This window comes from Epinephelus moara, chromosome 1 (assembly GCF_006386435.1).
Source record: "Epinephelus moara isolate mb chromosome 1, YSFRI_EMoa_1.0, whole genome shotgun sequence".
NCBI lineage: Eukaryota > Metazoa > Chordata > Actinopteri > Perciformes > Serranidae > Epinephelus > Epinephelus moara.
The window spans coordinates 28,544,919-28,561,439 of record NC_065506.1 but is presented as its reverse complement, the minus strand read 5'-3'; positions in this window follow the sequence as shown (position 1 = coordinate 28,561,439).

The window sequence follows — 16,521 nt, the reverse complement described above, 5'->3', positions numbered from 1 at the left end:
GCTGGGAAGAATCAAGACTATTAATGGTTCACAATAACTACATAAAGATAACTAAAAGGTTTTAAGACCATCAGACAGACACTCATCATTTAACTCTAAATTTGTGCTGGGCCATGCTCTGCTTTGGTAACACTGTTCACCCCTATTGATTAATTGCAGAAACATTTTGGGGACATACCTCAATAGCTTTATATAAAAAAAATGTACCTGTTTGGCGACATTTAGACAAACACTAATTGAGTCATGGACAAAGTTTGCACCAGGCCTACACTTTTGTTTGGAACTGGTGACACCGCCTTTGGAGCAGTTTCAAAATAATTTTACACACGTGGTTTAACATTGTTATGGAACATATCCTGCAAGTTCTGTAATGATTGGACATGCAATTTCTGATATTTAGACAGATTTGTGTTATGCCACATCAATTTTTTTGTATTTGTGGTGCCCCTTAGTGGTTATTTTCAAGAAACTTTCAGGGTATGTTTCAGGTACTTATGTGGACATATCCTGCAAGTTTCTTGATGATTGGCTAAAGTGTTATGGAGGTAAGTCTATTTATGTGCTAAGCCACGCCCCCTCTAAAGTTCATTGGTCAGTATCTTCAAAACGCAATGAGATACCAAAAAGCTTTTCATAACTTTTGATTAGCTTTGTCCAGTGATGATCCACAGATAATTTGGTACAAATCATAACTACGATTTAGGAGGAGATGTCAAAAATGTTTTTCAAAAAATTAAAAATGGTGGAAAATCTAGTCAACAAACTTTAATGGTTCTTACATTTTTTGTAGAGCACACTGAGCTGTACTTGTGTGTCAAATTTCAAGTTAATCTGCCTTACAGTGTGAAGGGCATGGCCTTTCCAAAATTGGATTTTTGGGCAATAATTATAGCACCTCCATCCGGCTGATTGGCATCATATTTCATGAACACTATTTGCACACAACTTCCAGTCATTGAGGAAAATTCCATGTGTCTAAGATGTAACATCTCATAGGAATTTGCTAAATAATTTCTGAAGAAGAAAAAAAAGGAATAACAATAATAAATTCACACAAAAACAATAGGGTTTCAGCCTTCAGTTTGAACCCCTAATTATTATTATAGCAGCAAAACTCAGTCCAGCATATTGCAATGTACAATGTATGCCTAGTGAGGAACGTCAATGCGGAGCATTGTAAGTCCCAGTGTGTTTGTTTCCAGATGTCATTTTGTGTAAAAGCTGTAGAACTGTAAACTGTTGTGCTCCTTCCAGTCTCTTTCCTCACTTGCACACACAAATATAATGCGTATTATATAAAAAAGAAAAAACAAGAACTTGTGTGTTCTCAATGAGCAGCAGAAAATCTGCATTGTTGTTGAGCCACATGCAAATGCCGGTATTATGAACCATTCTTTCTCGGTTCAGGATGATAACTCCTCAGTAATAATTAAGCTGATGGCCTATTATGTTGTATCGCAAATCAAATATGTGTAGTATTTGGCGGTGGCTGAAGTGGGAAGTGTTGGCATGAGGCCAGCCTGTATTGCTGTACAGATGAACAGATGCAGGTGCATCACAACTTGCCCGTGCCTGTCAGTGGAACAGAATGGATCAGCGACAATAGCGGGCGTCTACTTCAGAGTAATTGTGCAAGATGGCTCACTCTGAACCTCTTTGTGAAGCAGGTGTTGAGTCTAGATTTGGATGTGTTGAAGTTTGTGTACGTTTAAGTTTTTGGTTGAATTTTGATAAATATCGGACTTTTCCTTGTTAGGCATCTTTGCAAAACTAAAACAAGGCACTTTCTAGCACTTGTGAAGTTATTTGTTGTGCATTCTCTGACACATTGTGACTCATCTCATTGGATTAGTTGCATCCAGACTTGTTTATAACGAAGATAAAATTGTGCTGCTACTTTAATGTTGCCGCGATATTGTCAACTTTTGCAGTGTTTACCATTACTGTAGTTGTTTGTTTGCCACAGTTTTGTTTATCCCTTGAATTCCAGTATATTTCCAGGCTATTGGATGTTGTTTAGTTGTCATCAAAAGGAGCTTATCTATGAAAGTTCTTCTGTTTTGAAGGAGAACTGAATTTCAGCATTAAAAATTAAATGGTATATTGCAAAACATCACTTCTTAGATTTGGGGCAAGTGTTGGAGCAGATGTTCCTCCAGTGATCTGTAAATAAGTGGAATTGTAGATAAAGACACTGAGGAGGCTGTAAGATATTCAGGAAGCAGCCCAGCCCTGCTTCAAATCCACTCTAAGAAAATAGTGCAAAAGCAGTCAAAAACTGTTAAAGCGTATTTGATTCTAGCATCTTGTTTTAGTTCTTCTTCCTCTCCCTTTCTCCTCAGACCCTCTCTCATTTCTGCTTGAACTGGGAGTGGGGGGATAGAAAAAAAGACCTTGAAGAAGGCTGCGAGATTAAATTAATCGTTGGTGGGAGGAAAAATATCACTAAAGTATGCATAAGTGTAAAAGAAATGAAAACAAACAAACATATTTTAAAGAATATCTTGAATTGCCGATAGAACGCGTTTGAGCAAAAACTGGATGCTTTGTGGGTTTTCATCTCCTCAAGCTGTAAAGCATGTTTGGAGGGAGTGTGCTGCCCTCTGCATGGCTCACAATTTAATGAAATATATAGCGATTGTTCCTCAATCAGAACAAGTGCTTGTTTAAAATGCAAATCCGCTCTTGTCTGTGACATGCTGTAATTAGACAGAACAATGATGTATTATTTCTGTGATCTTTCTCAGTGCTCATCAAGAGCTTTGAGAATGGGACAATGATTGACCACCTGGTCCTGCTACTGTAGCTAAATTTATTAAACACGCTCTCTTTAGAAAATCAATGTGTGATTGTATGAGTTGTTCGGGGGTCAGGCTTATTTTTCATGAGAAGACATAATTAGCCTGACCTGTGACTTGCAAATGCTTCGGATTGTTTTGCACTGTTCTTAAAATGTGCGAAAATGATTTGGAGGAACTTAAGACAGGCTATAGTCCCTCGGTGTGATTACTGTATATTAAAAATATATTTGCTTTATTCAGTAGGACGCACTGCTGCAACATCTGAATCCTTTATATCTGCAGTAGCTGTTGTAAATTTCTTGCCAAAATTGAATTTAAATCCTTCCTGCTATCATGAAATGTGTCAAGGCTTTTGAGGATTACAGTAGCACATGAGAAACAGAGAGCAGGCTTTATAATATTAAACTGATATATTAGATAACACTCCTCTCTGTGTTATCTCACATTACTGTGCAGAAGTGAATGTTTTGTGGCATTGATGAAACATTTTAAAAAGGCACTGGTGCATTTACCGCACATAAGCCAGTGGGCAAAGCTGGAGGCAAATCTCTGCGCCTACTTATCGAATAACTTGTGATTAACAAAACAGGCTGTTTCTCAGAAGAATGGCGCTTGGAGAAATGAACCTTGCCTTGTCTCTCGAGTCAGTTTATAATTATTATATTGTGTCTTAATTGAACTTCACCGCGGCGCTCTCAACAGCACAGCTCCATGACCAGAGCCGCGTGATATATTCAGCTCATTCTGCTGCTTGGATAAATTAATTGGATTAAACATTTGATTATCAGTTCCTTTGTGCATCCATGCTTGAATCTTTGCCGTAAACACATTGGTATAAATACAAACATATGTTTCCGACTCCCAGCCCCCCACAGACACACAGCAGGCGAAAATAAAAGACAAAGGAAGCCCACCAGCTTTAATATGTGCTTATGCTTACACTCCAGACCACACAGCCTATCAGCTGTATACAAACTTTTTTTTTTTTTTTGCATGTAACTGACAAATCTACTAAAAGTATTCACCTAGGTTGTGTACATTATATATCTATGTGCGACAGAAGCCTCTCTGCCACCAGTTTACACATGTTGTACCATGAATTTCTTCCACATCACACTCCAAAGAACGGGACAAGTTGTGAATGATGATAGTAGTTTTAATGTGTGTGTGAGGGAGAGAAAGAGGGTATGTGTGTTGGAGGGGCTGCTTGTGACTGGTACAAGGGTGTCAGGAGCAGATGCAAATGAGTAGAGTGCAGCAGTGTAAAACCAAATCAGAGAAAAGAAAAAAATAAATGAGCGGGAGAGGAAGTGAGAGAGGATGAGGGAGTGTGTGGAGTTCACAGCCTGGGCTACTTTCACACCTGCAGCCACTGAGCTTGTTTTACATTCAAATACACACACACACACACATACACACACGCGTACAGTGCACATTCCTCTCTCACACACACGCACCGGATGACAACCGCATGACACGGCAACAACACACCACAGCATGCCACTTCTGTATCCACTCAATCACAGTCTTGCTAATCACATGCAAATTAATATCCCGTTGTCCTCAGGTCACATCCATCACGTTAACAACGAAATCCACCACTTTGCTTGACTTCCTCGCAGTTCCTGTGATAATGCGGAACAAGTATGACAGCTTTTATGGCTGCGTACATATAACGCAGTGCCTACTTCTGTCCAGCCTTGAAAGGTTTTCTCTTGGCATCATCCCACTTTTGATCAAATGCTTGAGCAAATGACCAAAATGGGTGCATATTTTCAATTTCAAATTAGTAATCAGAGCCTATATTCGCTACCTCGCATATAACATACTCGTTTTTAATCATGATGTTTTGGTTTTTATGTCCTGTGGGGTGGAAACTTTGTGCATCTTTACTAATGTAATGAGTGCAGGAAAAACGAACTGCCATCTGCTTTTCTATTTACTAAACATTCTGGGAAAATCTGTCCTCAAACTCAGGGATTGGATTGCTCCGGAGCATAATGCAAACATATCCTTTTGATCCTAGATTGAAATTTGATTGAAATTGTAAGTATAAAGTGTACCTTTGAATTAAAGCAATTATTATTCCTTTGTGTCTGACATCAAAAGTACCTCCGAGTGAATTGACAGTGTTCCTGCAAGCTTCAGGAAAATGATTGATGCGCTTGAGTTAGTCACAGTGACTTGCATCACAGTCTTTGAGATTTAATTTCATTTGAATACATCCATAATCATTATCACCATTTTGAAAGGAAGCTATTACAACCATTTGCTGAGACTTCAAAATGTTTTACAACAGGCCCGAAACATCAAATATGAGCATAGCTGAAAAGTCTTTAAATGCACTCATTAAGGCAATTGAATAATGTTGTGGTGTGGTGATCAGAAAGCAGCTTGTGTTCAACGACGGGTTAAATTATGGAGGTGTACTACCTTGAATACAGATTCCCTTTTAGTTTCTTGTATGTTTTGTCAGTAGTTTTGCCACATGTGACACGTATCCCTTCACACACTATTAAAAACCCTCAAAAAAAGGTTTTAACAGGAACTTTATCAGGGACGGTTGTCTCAGGGTTTTAGACAGTAAAGAGTAATGAAGAGTGTTAGACCCAACTCGACATGTGAGCAAATTACTAGCCTTGCCACAGGATGTTACAATGATGAGATTATTATCTGAATGATTTGAAATTAAATACATATTCAGACATGATTTAAATATTTCCCTAATTTCGATCTGCTATTAGCAGGATTTAAAAGCTTAAAACTTCGGTCACCTCCTTAAATCTGCTGAAACTGGACTATTTTCACTATTTTTAGTTTTTAAAGACCAAACTGTTCTTTTAAACCTGATGATTTTATGACTTGCCTTTTATTTTGCTGCCTTTGTGAAGCACTTTGTAATGTGGATTTTGAAAAGTGATTATTATTTTTACTACTAGTAGTAGTAGTAGCTTTAGTTATTGTTTGTATTATTAGTATTATGTCATGCCAGTGTTTCACCACCTTGTATGAGGACTGATAATGTACATTATTCAGTTTGTCATAGTGCAAACCTTGAATTTGGGATGTTGCTTGACATACTCCATGCTACAGTACAAAAATACCATGTGATGATCACTCACATAATGTTCCTATCAAAATGTTGTTTACTAACTGCTGTGGTTAATTCATGAGTCAAAAATATTTTCTTCCCTTTTTGTAAATAATTTATCATTTTGGCACTTTTTGGAATACTGTGTTAATTAGAGGTTTTTGTAAACACAGTACAAGTTGAAACCTAACATTAAGCGATGGTCTAATAATCAAGATTACACAGGGACATGGAAATGTGACAATAGGGGGATTAAATATACCTTTGTGTTTGCTTTCATCTGACTGCAAATACATGACATATGTATATTCTCCATTCTTTAACTTAGTCACATGCAAGCCATGACAAATGTTGATTCTTAAAAATTAGTTTGGAAAGGTATACTTGGCTTTTATGAAAGTATTTTTGTGCGATTATTTCTTTCCATAAGAACAATGTCGTATAATTAGTCTGTCGATTCATCAACATAACCAGCAACCATTTAATGGCAATAAATGGCTTTTAAACACAGAAACACCAAACATCCATGGTGCCATCTTCTTATATGTGAGTATTTCTGCTCTGAATTGTCACATAAATTGAAAACCTTTGAGTTTTGGAGCGTTCCAATAAATTCAAATACAACAATTCAATTTTGAATTTGAACATTTCACCTAGGGCTCTGAGAAATTACAATTTTTACCTACTTTCTGACATGAAAGACAAAATCTTTAATCCATGATCAACAGATCCATGCATACTGAAAACATTAGTCATTAGTTGCAGTCCATGGCTATTCTTTAAAAAAAATAATAGGCTTTAGTCATGTCTACTGTAAAATCCAAAACTGATCTGCTTCAGTTGATACTGGAAGCGAACCTGTTCAACCTCTTGACCCAGAGGAAAATATCAGTGTGGGGGAGTAAACTCTGAGTCTGTGCTCACCTCAGTCCAAACTTGGACGTTCTTGAACAAGGTCCCTAACCCCCACCTGCTGTAGAGCTGCTCAGTGGACAGCAGTATAAGACTGCGGTTGTACCTCCCTGTGCACAATACAGTATTGCCAAAAAGGGCATACTTAGTGAACCAACTCCTCGTATATAAATTGATATGTAACATATAAAAAAATTCTATTTACACCTCAAAAGCTAAAGCATGTGTCCAAGGCTCCAGCACAAGGCCCTATCGGACTGCTAATAACTCTTCCAATGGCGATCTAAGTCTAAATGTATTATAAAAAAGAAAATGCTTCCCTTGTATATTCACAAACCCTATCACCCTCAAGGATTATTTCCCTTTGAAATCATTTTTCAGGTACAACTGTCTGGTTGACCCATCCCACCTATGAACCTTTTCTGAACTCCGGCAGCAGCTGCAGATATACCTCATCAGGTAAAAGAGAGGCAAAGTTTCTCATAACTTTAGCAGTAAACTGAAGGGGCTGTTCATTAGAACATAAGAAATATCTAACCATTAACCTTTTTTCATATATACTGTATAGTATAGTAATTTTAGCCTTTCAGCCCAGTGAAAAATCATATAGTTTTGAAGTTGTTCTACAACGCATACACTATATTGATATTCAGGCAGGAACAGAATTCAATATGTCATTCCCAAACATTTCCTCCAGAGAATCACTCCTTTCTCTATAATTTCCATAGAAATTTTGTGTGCAAATGCGGTAATAGACACATTTATAACATCAAAAGGATTCAATTTTCTTTTCAATCACGTAACAGTATGAATAGCTTTTTCCATTGAATCTAACAACGAGAGGCCATTACCACATGCTAAAGGATGGGTTGCCGCCACTTGCTTTTATGAAAGTGTGTCAAACAATTTTTCATGTCTCACATTTGTTCTAACCAAACGGGGCCTGTCAAACAGGTTTACTTCTAATTTGTCAGGCGGAGGTCATTTTTATTTTCAATTGGTGTGTGCAATCATCAGTGATACATACAGTATATTGACTGTATGTACATACGGACTTTTTAATGCAGACTTTTATTTTATTCTTAATACATTAACTTCTCCTCTAAAGAGTTCACAAAGCACTGTGATGACAACTAGAGTCTAGAGTTAATTGCAGCTGGTAAATTGTTTGGAAATGATGACATGCAAAGCAAGACTGTGATTGCTACACACTGAGCATTTTGCTGGCTGGGGATGTGGCCAGTGTTCAAATAGATGGGTGATAAAAGCAAATATTTTCACCTCAGTCGTGTAATGGCTCCGTTTGGAGCACTTTGTAGAAAAGGTTTGCAATAAATGGCTGGAAAGGGGTGAGTTCCTCATCTTTCAAGCATATTGTGGCTGTACCATTCCGCTCAGGCTTTTTGTGCTGCTGCACTGGAATCAATTCACATGGAGCAATTTAGGTGTATGATCAATATGTAAAAAAGAAAGGATAGAAAAATATTAAGTGTAGACTCAACTGTTCAGACACAAATTTAAAAGTTTGCTATTATTTTGCCTAATTTAATGATTACAGACAAATATTAGGCAACCTCTGCAAATATATTAAACATTTTTGCTTTTTTTGTTAGACAACAAAAAAGCAATTTGATGCATTGCTGTAAAATTACTACAAGCATCAAAAGAGAAAGCACAAACACCTCTCGTCTCCAGTAATTCAGCGTTTAAGCTTTGCCAGTTATTAATTCAGCACCACAACATTAAATCAAATTTTTCTATTGCCTTTTTTTATTTGATTAAAAATAGTTAACCACACAATTCAGAGACAGTCATACAGTAAAAGTCATACACAGGCTCATATTCATATTCCCACAGTTTTGTTTGTCCTTTACTGTTGAAAGTGAAAATTTGCTTATAATGCATATTGATCACTGCAAATAAACCACTGCAAGCCAAATGACTACACTTCAAATACACTGATCTTGTTGCTGTACTAAAAACTACTACTGTAGTTGCCCATGCCAATCACTCCCTCTTATGACCAACCATACCACTGCTGAATGCAGTGGGTGGGATTAGCCACAATTTCTCTCTCTAGAAATAGCATGAGTTCTCAGTGGTGTGTTTATGCTACATAGTATATCGCCAAAAATATCTAGGGGCGACTGTACCATGCTGTTGATATGAATAAATAGAGTGGCAGTGTAAAGATTGCTTTTTCAAGTTGAGCTCTTATTGACAGGGCTTCACTTAGATTTGGCATTGATAGGTCATATCTCTACATACCGTTGCAAAAATGTTAGCTGAGTGTTCTCTGCATAGTTGGTGCCTCTGCTCATCTTTTCTCTTCATACCAACAGGGGTGTAGTGCTGCAGAGCAAATCGAGACAACCATCCGCCACTTTTTTTCTCCAGGTGATGAAATGGAATATTCAGTTTGCATAATCCAGCTGAAATTCCTATAGATTTTTAAATGCTTCAAGATCCAATCATGACTTAAGCATATAGAATACAAGAGAGACAATAAACAAATATCAAAGTTGTCATACTGACGTTTAAGGTGGGGATTCTAAACATCAATTCAGGCAGTAACATATAAAAAACATTCCACTTTAAAAGTTGCAGGTAAAAGTTGACTAATGTAAATTTGCCACAATAGGAACAGTAGTTATATAACCCTCTAAATGAGCCACAACTTACATGCATGTGCATCATAGGTGGACTGCAGTACTTGAACAAATTGCTCTACACCCCTGCTTATTAATGCATTATCTACAAGCTTGTACTGCATTATAATTATTGAACAATGGAAATTATTGAATGGAAATTAAATGCTATTAAATAGTTTTAATATCTTTAAAGAAATGAAAATTAATATGACAGGTAATAATAGATCAGGATGGAATTTTTGCGACACTGCGAGGAAGCCTAGCCTGGGGACACTATTAGCCTATTAGGGGTTGGGGAGAAAAGTGATACGACATAGTATTGCGATATTTTTGTGTGGCAATATCGTATCGTCCCACAGTGCCAACATCAATTTTTTATTTTTATTTTCTTATTAATATGACAAACACAAATTAAACGTTAGGTAGCCTACTGGAATAACACAATCAATTGCTTTTGTCCACTAGATACATTTTTCTGCTGCCAAAAAATGTCTGATATGAGATGAACAGACTGACAAACCTTTATCTTATTAGATAAAACAGATGTTGACAAAGTTTTCCTCACACCCTAGCTGATGTGACAGTTGTAGATTCATAAATCTGACTTTGATTTTAAGATAAGCACTTACATATATAGATTTTGTTTTCCACATATTTATTCAACGTGGCTATTAATTCCATCGCTCAAAACAAGTCCGTATCCACGAGTATGGATTCTATGAATTCCACAGAGAGTTGGTTGTATCAGGGAATATCATTGTATCCCAATTATACAGTTGGAGCCAATTTACTCATTTATTTATGCGTCCCAGTGTGGCTCAGATACAAAGTCTCCCTCATCCCCTGTGGATGTCTCTGCTTAGATATTATTCGTGGCTATTCTTCTTTCGATCAAACAACTCATTGAATAGGAAGAAGAAAAAAAAGTCTGTGCATTGATGTAGTGCAACAAAACCTAAAGACAGACCGTGATTGAATTTATGGGTGTTTTATGTGAGCAATGAGGTTTTCATAATTGCATGAAACATCTCAATATCCAAACGCAATGCTGAGGGACTTGAGCCTTCCAACTGAAGCATGGAACCACGATCTGCTGAGAGTCAATCTGAGGAACAGCTGCACTTGTCAGATATACTTAAAAGTGACTATATCCTTTCTGAAAGATAAGGCTCGCAGATTGGTAATGAATTATGAGTGTGAGCGAGGGAACGGCACCACACACTCAGTGTTCCAAGTTGTTGTATGATCTAATTAAATGTCACTGTAATGACAGTGAAATCTAACACTGCAATAAGAAATGCAGGCTAATGAGTGATAAAATGGGCGACATTGTTCTACATATTATATTGTTTGTCAGTGTGTTGACTTTGTGTTGACATTTGCTCTCATTATGTCATAGCAGATGTTTTTACAACACACTTAGAACATGTGTATTGCCTTTTTTTTCATTTTACAAGAAGAAGTTTATGATTTTGCAGTAGGAAATGTCTTATTTCCAGGCTGCTGTGGTTTGTCCTGCCCCATGAGACAGGCTCACTGGAGCTGCGGGGAAACATGAATGCCATTGCACCTGACAGCATGTTGACTTTAATTCTCATTGTAGTGACAAGGGAGGTACTTCGGAGTGGGAAATTGTATCTAAGGTCTCCTGCACGCTGCTTATTATTGATTCATAGAGAACAGAATGAACTCCTTGTAAACGTATAAAAATGCATTCAAGTGTCCATTCTCCTTTCCTAAAATCGCAGCTGCAGCTATCTGCTTTTGTCACTTCCAGTCCTGCGCTCTGCCAGCTCAGCTTTTAAGGCTCTGGCAGGCAGGATGGAGCTTATATTTAACAAAGCTGACAGGTTGGACAGTAATGCAGTTGTCTGGGCTTTTATTTCTTACTTGGGATTGGATTTTGAAAACCACAGCACATTAGAATGAAGTGCTTTCCGACAGGGCCCCGCATGAAAGTTGAACTGCAGCAGTGCATAGCCGCTGCAACAAGACATACAGTAAAAAGCCTGTCTTCTCATTCTGAGAGAGGTCTCCAGGTTAAAAGTAAACGTGGACAAACTTTTAGAAAGTTTGGATAATCGCTTCATTGATGTTGTGTATTTAAACTTTTTATATCTTTTAAACATTTATTTAATGTTTTATAAATACTTATAAATGTAGATGAAAAGAAACTCCATGGTGTGTCCAATATGGGAAAAAAGGTTTTTTTTTGGGTAAATGTCATATTAGACTTTAATGTTCTGAGTCTGCAAGCGGAAGCTTTGGCCTGATGATAGTGAGAAAGAAAAGGTCACTGAAATATCTGCAGTCGCATTTTTGGAGACTATGAATTCAACTGTAATATTTTGCTTTTAATAAATCATTTTATTTTAATATTTTGCCTTGAACCAAAGTGTTGTGATGGTGGTGCTGCACAAAAAGGTCAGGCCACCACCAAACCAGAGACTCATGTGCTGGGTACCACAAATTTCTACACATACAACATTACGCCGCATCTAAGCAGCAGTTGTAGAGATATTCTGCATTCGACCAAGTGTTTGATGGACTGACCAACATGGTTATCCTTAGGCCTTCCTTCCTTCCTTTCATCACCAACTAAAACGTGCCCAAAGTAAGTATGCTGCAGCTCAATTACATGGTTGACAACATATTGCTTTTTCAATTTTGACAGTCTAATCTCAGTGCTTTTAAGAAACAACAAAGTACACAGCTTTTATTTTGAATGCTCTGACTTAATCACCTCTTGGTTTTTGTCTGTGCACGCAGCATCAGAATATCTGTAATCACCCTGCTTTCATTGGGGAAATGCTCAAACTTCCCTTCCACTGTCCCTCAAGTGAGGCATCAACTAAACTAATTAATGCTTAAGTAGACAATATTAACAAATGCAGGTTTGTGTTTCTAAAAGCAGAATCACAACTGCAGTATGTTCGAGCAAACTATGAGCCTATATTTGTGTTTTACGCATTACATCTGTTGCCGCTGTTGTAATTTTAAACGTGGTTATTTGAATTTGAAACTTCTAAAAGATTAGAATTACAAGAGATTTTTTGTACGTCAGGTTTTGTGACCGTCCCCTGTAATTTCTGGTCAGCATTGTATATTGTTGTATACGAGCTAATGGAGCCAAACAGCAGGCTTTGAGGTTACCTCAAAAGGACCTTCCAGTGTAATAAGAGCACAGAGGTTTACTGCTTACCGAAAAGCTGGGGGCAAAGAGAACCCGGCTGCCAGGCAGCTGGTCCTCTTCACATTCACTTATGGGGACACCCGCAAAAGCAAGCCCACACTACAGCTGGAAACCATCAGGATGAAAAGTTGAGACTATGGGCCTTCCCTCCCTGTGCCCAAAGACTGTCTTGGCACAGTCTTTTATTTGCTCATGTAAATGTGTCATTCTCAATTTATTCTTCTCATTTTCTGAGGATAAAGGAATTATCCAGACATTTTCTCTAACTGAAGGTCCTGTTTATTTGATTTAGCCTTTTGATTGATCAGTCATGGAAATACATGTGTCGCTACATTGATCTTATCCTCTAGACAATTTCACTTGCTTTGATTATTTGATTTGACCCGAGGCGTCAGTGCATCACAGCCCCCTTTTTATGACAAATGTTAAGACTTCATTACAAAACATACACTCATAATAACTCCTTGAGCTTGCTTGTCTTTAAGTCACTGACCAAAAGAAAACACCTCTAAAAGATGCAAATGCTAGATTTCTAGGTTGGAGGACTGAGTATGAGAAAGAAAGAAACAACCAATACAGAAACAAGAAACAGATAATGATCCAGTTTGGGGTGGGGGGGCAATGATGAATGAGAATAGCCAACAACAATTGCTTCAATAGGGAAATAGGAAATTACTAAGTATCCTCTGCCTAGTCCATTAATGTGGCTGGGACATGAACCAAGACTTCCTGAATTGACAGGAAGCCATACACATGTTGCCACTGAGTGATGGAGTGTGTACAGGAAAAGGGCGGGGTTGGTGGAGGCTTGTGGACCTGGCATGCCCAGACAAAAACATTGTGTGATGAGCGCTACTCAGTGTGTTTAGAGCCTGGGATGGCCATTCATCCACACCAGTCAGGCCTCCATGGCAGTGATTAGCATTGTCATCCTCATTTCCAGGCCCTCTATGCAGATGGCCCGCATGCTGGAGGTGCCAGCATAAGAGTGGCTGTTCTCTCACACATAATCACTCTCTGGCCTCTGCTCTCATCTGTCCTCTTTATTTCCATAAAAAAGTATTCTAGGAAAATTTGTATGGCCGTTTTATGTTCCTTCATTATAGCTCTGGATTATCAAGAATAGACTTGCCAGCGCCTATGCACTGATGAATGTTTCTGTGGTACTGGTGACGCAATTGTGGTGTTTCTTTTGAGTTACTCATATTGGCATGGCCAACATTTGATCTTTTTAATCAAGTAAAATCAGTTTTATGCTGCAATATAAAAACACATAGCTGTAGAAGATGACAGTTTAGCGCAGCAGAGGGAGAGGTCTGATCAGCACACTGCCTGGGGCACTACAGGGCTGCCGTGGGCTCTTCGCGGCCTCTGTAGATATACGCAGCAATTAGGCCCCACTACGAGGCCTGTGGAGAAGAAAGTACTGCAGACAAACAGGATATGGCATGTCAGTTTGATACCACATCGCCATGCACAAATGTCTGATAAACCAATTTAGAACCCCTGACAACAACCTTTGACTCTTCTCGCATGGCCTTGTTTCACTCGTCTATACGTCTGCTCTCTCCTCCCTTCCTCTCCTCTGCTCTGCTCTCCTCACCCCTCCTCTCATCCTAAAGCCAAGATGATAGGCCTAATAATTAAAGCAATTCTGTATGGGTTGGAGAGCTCCAGAGCATATGTGTGTGTCAGACTCCTGACATGATACAGAGGGACAGCACAACTATTAAATATCCATCATGCCACGCCACATCAGTTCTAATGCAATCAGAAACACATGAGTACGTCGGCTAAGTCCCCTTCCATCCACAATGATTAAAGAAGTCTTTAATTTCAAAGACAAATAAAAAATGCAGGATCATTTTATCAAAAATGTAAATGACCTGTCTCTTTGCATGACACTTACCGGCGACAGAGCTGGAGCTAATACGAAAGTCTGTACACCACTGTGAACAGCAACACAGGGACTGCGTTCTCTTGATGGCCATTATTCTAATAAGATGTTAGTGTCTTTACTCATCCTTCTCTTTAATCCAGTATGTTTAAAATATAAAGGTTACAGGCTTAGGGAAGCACACTAGGACAAGACAAAGATTGAAAGACAATAAGGTGATGCAATTTAGAGGATATTGTCTCCCTGCAAGATGCTTTTAACTCCCCTTTGAAACCAGACTGAACTGTATTTGGTTTACAAATAAAATTGTAGATAATAGGTGGAAATTAATTTCTATTAAAATTAAATTATTTACTATTTTTTAACTGACAATTGTGTTGTCACATAAATCAATTTATTGATACTTACAATGATCCTGAATATCTGAAATGGTTTCAGTACTCATTTTCCACAGTACTGATACACTGGTACCAGCTGCACTTTTAAATGTTTACTACAATAATTTTGCTGTTCTCTGCTACTAAGAAAAGTCGTCACTGTCATGTTAGAGCCTTCTTAAATGTATCTTTTGATTAAAAAGATCAAAGTTAGAAATTCCAGTATTGTCACAACACTGCTTTACCATGGTGAAGGTTGCTATCTTAAAGTGAAATTGACCCTATGCTAGGCCCCACCCCTTTGTGATGGTCCGTCAAGCTGTCAGTGCTAGCATGGATCCCACTGAGTCCACACTGTCAAACTTAGCTATGGCTAAAGCCCACACACACAGTGTAAAAGTGAACCACCAAATCACCCAACAACTGAGACAGAAGACGATCAAAGGAAACTTTGCCGATATTCAACCAGCTGTGTGGCGTTGCGGTGTGTGAAGATGAACAGTGTGTGGCTTCCCCATGTGCCATCAGCACCTGCAACTGCTGTGGAAACCAAACACCAAAAGCAGCATACATTCAGTACACCTTCAGTAGCTAGCTAGCTAACCCTGCTTTTCTCCTCAGCAGCAGTTTGTGGAGTTTTGATTCGCAGGGTGGATAATTGATGAGCTGATCCAATCAGATTGATGCACGAGAAGAGCAACTGCTGCAATGAGCAAAAGCAAACTTTTAGACCCAGCACAATAAACAGTTTAGTGTCACTTTCCCTGCGCCTAGCGTTCTGCTGCTCCACCTGTGCACAGTGCATATATTCCAACAATGCTCCTAATGAGCTGTCTAGCTCCAACAATGGAAAAGCAAAACATGGTGGCACAGGTTTTACTCAAGGTGGGCCGCCACAAATAACTGAAACCCTACTGTCTCCTTTCAACCTCTCCAGGTAAGAAGTATCACTATCACACACGCTGCAGGCACGTTTAACCATGACTACCTCAATATCCACACTGCCAGCCTGAAAATAAAGACAATCCGAAACAATTGTATGAGAATCAATGGAGCACAGCCGTATATAGTTGTCGGACCCTGGTCCGAGTTGGCTGATGCTATATTATGATTGGCCAGTCTGTGTTGTCTTGTCACTGCTTAGATAAAAATGTTTTTACTATATGCAAATGCACCAAGTGAATGTATAATTTGTGAATACTCATTAGTTCAATTCAGATATTCCCAATTACATGTCATGTTCACACTCTCTTCTTCTTTAGCACCCTGCCACATATTTTCTTTCTTTGGCCAATCTAAAAATAATATTCTAGAAAGCAAGCCGGTTAAGGGTGGGTATTTAACATTGTGAATCAAAGTAAAATTAAAGTTTTGAGCAAATAATATTGTAACAATATGTCCTATTTAAATTCATGTGAGGGGTAAAGTGCATAACAGTAATTTTACTTGGCTTAAAATGACATTTGGATTTGACAGCAAAGGCAAAAGGATATACGACAACACAGATAGTGTGCAGGAACCACTGGGGGATGTCAGAACTGGCTCACATTCAACACAGCCCACCACCTCCATTTCTCTCATGTTTATGCAGAGAAAGAC